Source organism: Drosophila tropicalis, unplaced genomic scaffold (assembly GCF_018151085.1).
Source record: "Drosophila tropicalis isolate 14030-0801.00 unplaced genomic scaffold, ASM1815108v1 contig_330, whole genome shotgun sequence".
Taxonomy (NCBI): domain Eukaryota; kingdom Metazoa; phylum Arthropoda; class Insecta; order Diptera; family Drosophilidae; genus Drosophila; species Drosophila tropicalis.
The window spans coordinates 284,511-290,649 of NW_027172788.1; the positions used below are offsets into that span (position 1 = coordinate 284,511).

General features: G+C 36.0%; 1 long non-coding RNA gene across 5 annotated transcripts; it reads right to left on the bottom strand.

Moving 5' to 3' along the window:
- Window positions 1-214: 214 nt before the first annotated feature.
- Window positions 215-3,177, bottom strand: LOC137572483 (uncharacterized). Of its 5 annotated transcripts, XR_011031665.1 has the most exons (5): window positions 3,163-3,177; window positions 2,464-2,657; window positions 2,219-2,391; window positions 1,969-2,162; window positions 1,750-1,878 (listed from the first exon to the last, which is right to left on the bottom strand). It is a non-coding gene; the product is annotated as an uncharacterized lncRNA (long non-coding RNA). The 5 variants fall into 5 exon arrangements; XR_011031666.1 differs by lacking the exon at window positions 2,464-2,657; XR_011031667.1 differs by lacking the exons at window positions 1,750-1,878; window positions 2,464-2,657; window positions 3,163-3,177 and adding an exon at window positions 215-232 and having other exon boundaries at window positions 2,219-2,411.
- Between the last annotated feature and the right edge of the window lie 2,962 nt (window positions 3,178-6,139).

Consider the following 6,139-nt stretch of genomic DNA (forward strand, 5'->3'; position numbering starts at 1 on the left):
TCAGTCCCGAGATAGACATAATCGAAAACATCAAAGGTGATTAAGCCCACATCATTACAGAAGCGGGATATTTCAGCATATCCGAATCGAATGAAATTGCATCCAGCGAGTCCTCCTTCCACCAGGCAATATCCAACCAGCCAACTGCCCCACAGAAAGTAATGATTCACAGCCAAGATGGTTTCAATAACAAATGCAATTGGCTTCAGCAGCACCAGGTCGACACAACTGCCTATGGTGACCAGAAGGGAAAACATTTTCGTTAAATCATATTAAATTGGCTGAATTTACTGAAATAATAACAAAAAAATAAACAAAAAATAGACGCCGGCTGATGACAATCGATAGTTTTTTTTTTTTCTTATCTTTATTTCTTTGATGATCTTTGTGGATTAACCGCGAATGATTTGATCCTGTCTAATACATAAAAGAGCTCTTCTAGGTAGGTACGAATAAAGCCTCGACCCAATATTGCAACTTTTAAAGACACCGAAGAATATTAAATGTCAATAAGTCATCAAAATAATGCGCATGCAAATCAAATTCTCTTGGGCAGGGGAGAAGGCAATCACGTCCAGATATTGTCATGGTAGGGAGGGCAAGAATTTTAGTATGTTGGCAGTTATGTTGGTCCTTCATTTTTTTCAAAAGTGGAATTGTTATATTTTTCAAAGACCAAATTTATTGTTTCGTGAAAATTGGCAGGGCAAATGTGAGACTCATAGGGTCAAACAGTAGATTAGGATAGTATGTACCATTTAAAACTAATGTCAATTTAATTCGGCACACAAATATTTGTTATCAACACTGGATAAACTAAAAAGCGGAATTGACGAGACAGTTCATCTTTGCTTAACAATGCAAATTTGAAATAGTTGGAAGCGACTACAACCAAGTGAAAACTTGGTGTATAGGACACCAAAGTCCTATTCACGTGTCAAAGCGAAACGAAGGAGTATCCAAAAATTCAAAATTTACCACAATGAGCGGCCTACAAACTGAAGCTGAAGCATGCGGCTCTTATAAATGAAATAAACATAGAATAATTGAAAGAAATATTCGGTATTGATCGATATGGCCAGAAACTGCCATGTTAATTAACTAATTTTGTGATAATCGCATTATTTTTTGACTGATCGTTTCTACGGAAATAATCAGAGCTGTTCTCGATTCTGCTTCCAAGCCAAATTATTCGGTTTGAAATAATTTGCCTTTGAGTAAGTGGAAAACGAAAATAAATTGCAAATTTTTCTATGAATTCATGATATTGACGACTTTGAAATATTTTTTATAATCCTTTCATAGGTCGAATTACTTATGCCACATTACATGGTTGACAATAAACGACAAATAAAATATACCAGGGCTAAAATTAAATTAGTTCAATCTGAATTACTATTGTCGGGTCGTGCACTCAAAACCACTCGGAACTAAGAATGGCAAGTTCGAAAACAATGCTGAATTGCTCTCGATTAACGTTTGAAATAGCCTCCAATACAAGAAAAGTACTAAATTTTATTTTTTATGACAATACAATTTGACAATTGACAAAAATCACTCCTCGCGGCTAAGGAAGCTCTATAATTTGGCACAAGTGTGAAGTGAGAACGAAGTAACAAAGGTGTTAACAAAAGTCACTGGTAGTGACTCAGTAAATATTTTAATGAAAATGTTCATAAAAAAAATGGTTAAGATGGATTCAGAGGTTTAGCCACACTTCCAAATGTGAACAATAAAAACCAAAAAAAATTCAAAAATCATGATTTATTTAAGTACACGGATTGCTCTGGTGAGCCGCATCCGTACTGCAGGTAGCGTGGAATGTTCTGACATCCGTCACTTGTTACTTGTCAACTGTCATTAGAGGGAGTTTCCAGGCTACATGTCGAGTCGCAACAGAATAGTGTAGTGGAAACGGCGGTTAGGTGTGAAATTGTTTTGGTCTGGTATGTCATTTTGGAAACTCACTGCGAAGTCTCTTTCACTTTGTGCTCCCTGGGTAAAATGTTCACCTGCTGATGCTAAAAGCTCATCCGGGAATATTGTGGGCACCAGATGACCCTCTGCTGTCAACCGACTGCAACTCAACATTCGTATATGCTCCACCCGTCTAATATCCTGCTGACTTATAATAATTATTTTGTTGCCGACAATTTGAGGGACTAGGAACAGGTAAAAATGGTTAGCTACGGATTACACAGTTGCCCAAATTGCTAACCTTGAACCACTGGTGCAGTCTCCTCAGACACGCTCATTAACTTCTTTATCGTCGGATTGAAATCCATTTTAAATGACTAGCCGACAATTGTTAATTTTGAAATATTCTAGTAAATAAATATTGTTTCGAACTTAAATTTTGCGCTGTAAACGTTAGCTGCTTGAAATCGAAAACTATAAATAGAAATAAGAGAAAGCAAACTCAAAAATATGAAGTTAAGAAGATCGTTTGAATTTAGTACTTACTGAAAAAGCGGTGCCTACTTAGATTAGCTGTATTGGCAATATTGTTCAAAATCGGATAACTATTTTATTTAGCATATAAACATGCGATAAAACACCAAGCTACACAGATGGTCCGCAATGCTCCAGCCTCTGTTTCTTTGCCGTTCTTTCGCGGAAAATCGAGGGTAACAACAAACCAGAGGATAACGATCGCTCTAAAAATAACAAGGTTACATACAATATTCACAAAAATCACTGTTCTCGACCGATCGTTCCTATCTAAGCTATATGATATGGTAGCCCGATCTTGATCACAAGTAACACAGTATATGTATATGTACATATATTATATATATGTATGTATGTATATATTGTTTGAAATTTTCCAAACAAAAAGCTGTTTTGCGAGTAAAACTTTAATATCAATATATTCGACATACACACATACATTAAACTTTATTTCCCATTTCGTTGACAAAGATGGGTAATGATTTTAGCCAGTTTTGTCAGAAAAAACCAAACAAATTTTTAAAATTTGAATAAACCGATGCATTTTCAAGTGTTTCGCATAGATAAATTCTTACTGCATTTTATACCAAAACAAAATCAAGTAAGTCGACTTCGGTATGCCATGCAACAAGTGGAAAAATATTAAAAAAAAAAAAAATAAAAATTTGCGCGGATACTAAAGAAGTCTGCCTCCCAAATTTAGTGGCTTACGTTTTGTTAGTCTTCGAGAAAATCAGTTTTATCTAATTTGCGGGAGCGGAAGTGGACGAGTCTACATACCAAATTTGGTGTGTGTTCATACGGACGGACAGACGGACGGACTGACATGGCTAAATCGACTTGCCTGTTGATCAGCAGATATTTATATATGCTTTATGGGGTCTGAAAAGCTTCCTTCTAACTTTTATTTCGACTTTATTATACCATTTTCCCTATGGGTGCGTGGTATAAAATGACCAATGTGCAAACAGAGCTTCCGAATCCAGAAAATAACAAGAACACGAACCATTAAGAGCTTCAGGTTTTTGACCGGGATAAGCGAAAACACGAACCACCGATCGAGCAGGGGAAATAAAATCCACCAATGAAAATGAGCAAAGGAGGTTTAAGCATGTGGCTAAATATCTTGCTAGATGTCTTGCTTGCAAGAAGAAGCGAGAGAGCATATACTTGCTATGCAGCATGCAAACAGAAAATGATGTACATCCATTTGCAATTATATATTTACGAAAATTGTTTTCCTTGGTGCATGGTATACCGAAGACGGCGAGACGACGTTTGCCTCAAAGCAACACTGCCCATAGTATTGAAAACAACAGAAAAAGACAAATTGGATGTCTGGTGGACACTAAAACCAGACATCTTAGAAACAGAATTCCCTCGATCGATTCTAAACAACCCTCTTTCATGTAGGGCCATTAATGGTATAAACAAAATGAAATATATATTATAACGACTCCATCCCCAAGAGTAATTCCTTGTTGAGGAAAGTTTGAATAACGGGACAGAATTTCCTAAAATTATTTCCCTTGAAAATCGATGGACATCTAAAATTCGTTAGGTACGCTACCCTACAGATACAATTGAATAATGTATACACACTATAACCATCACACAAACGTTCCTAAGCCCTTTAACCTCGAGCATCTAAATGATCTGCAACAACAGCCAACGATATCGTTGTTAAGCAATGTCGAAGACCTTATTTTTAATAAAGCCGACATCCTCACAGCAACACGTGAAATTTGCTAGTGGATAAATCATAAAATTCAAGAATATATACAAATACAACACCTACAACAAATTCACGAAGAGACGATAAACATGCGAATAAAAGAGATGCTAGACCAAAACATGTTCCCGGAAAGTCATTCATCCTCAAATTTCGACTAGTCATTGATTACAAAAAAATTAGATGAGTATGGTCGACCATAATATGGTGAAAAGCTTTTACTGAAAAAATACAGTTTGCTCCTACATTCCAAAGATTAAACACTATCAAAAAAGAGGATTTTGGACATAGTCGTGAAATAATCAAACCACGTATCTACGGTGAAGAGTTTGAACTAGGAAGGCCCACCAACTGTAACTTACATTAGATGTACACATAAAAGATACCACACTATCAAAACAACAACGTGACACGGCTAAAAAAATTTGCTTTAGTTTTCCACAGTGCACAGTACAAAGAATTTACTAAAACGGTACCACACTGCGAAAACTAAAAGGATTTTAAAATATTAACATATATGTAAGTATGTACATTTGTATATGCCCGTTCTTTGACAAACTGCACGGGGCGGTATCAAAAAATCAGATGAATTATAAAGTATTATGTTTCAATGTATGTCGAAGTGATCTCTTTAACTCACGCAAAAATGCCACCTCATAAATTATAAGTAAGCCATCTATGGAAATATGTAAATCTATCAAGCCGAAGGCCTTAGCTGCCAGCGCTGTGGTTAAAAGCTATGAATAATTTTAATTATTCCTAACTTTATTATAAATAAATATGTGCTCCGGTTAATAATGTTTTGGTGGGAATCGCATAAGACACAAACCCGTTTTTCTGACCAAAATAATATTCGACCGGTTGTTCCCCTCATTGCTATCTAAATACCACAAACCAAATAGAAAATAATGATGGATCATTCTTATGATATACTGGTCCGATTCCGCTGAATCTGAAATATACAATGCCTTAAGCTTAAGAGGTCTAGGAGGAGTTTGAGTTGATCCAGGCAGACTGTCAGATGGACCGACATGAGCTACTCTCATCGTTCTAGTCAGGAATATAAATATTTATCTTATATTGTCAAAGATGCTTCTTCTATGCTCTGCAAACTTCTGACCAATATTGTTATACCTTTTTTGCGTGTTAAAGGGCGTGATAGAAATTTTAACAATAATCTGTACCTTTAGCACGCAAGGCTTAAAAAGAATCCGTGCTCAAAAATTCATCAGGTGTGTGAGTTCATCGGGGGAATTATAAACCAAATAGTATGACGGGGTTTGTTGCTAAACTTTTGGCAATATTTAATATTTATATTTACTGGTACCATTCAGCAATGTAAATACCAAGATCTCAGAAGGTATCTTCGGGACATTGCCTACAGCTTCTATTAAGATTGTGCTGTTGCTAAGGCAATGCTTTCAAATGGGAGTAAAAGAGATGGGCGGATGTAAGAACACCTAGATTAGGACGGTTTATCTTGATCCAGAATGCCTAGCGTCAGCGTGCATTAATCCAAGTCCTCTCAGAAACCAGTGGGAGTCATTAGAAATTTGAAGGTGATCAAAGACAGAAGTGTCAGAGAAATAAAAAGTTGAAGAGGCTTGGAAAAACAAAGTTGAACATAGAATCAAATTCAAAAACTCAAACTCAGTAGCGTTATATGTATGTATGCATATTCGTAAAAGTTCGAAAAACGAAAACCATTTTTCGATTCTTTTTCCTATGGGACCTTTCCTAAGAAATTGAATTCGCCAAAAAACGGCACAGAAACGTAGACTGGAACAACGCGGGGTCGGGGCCGCTGAACTCGGGTTTTCTGGGTAGTTTCTGATTTTTCAATATACTAGCAATTTCAAATTCAAAAAAAAAAAGATGCATTTAGGTTTGTTTAAAAACGTTTCTTAGGTTTATGTTTCAAAATATAAAATGTGGAAAACATATGATTTTTGCCAA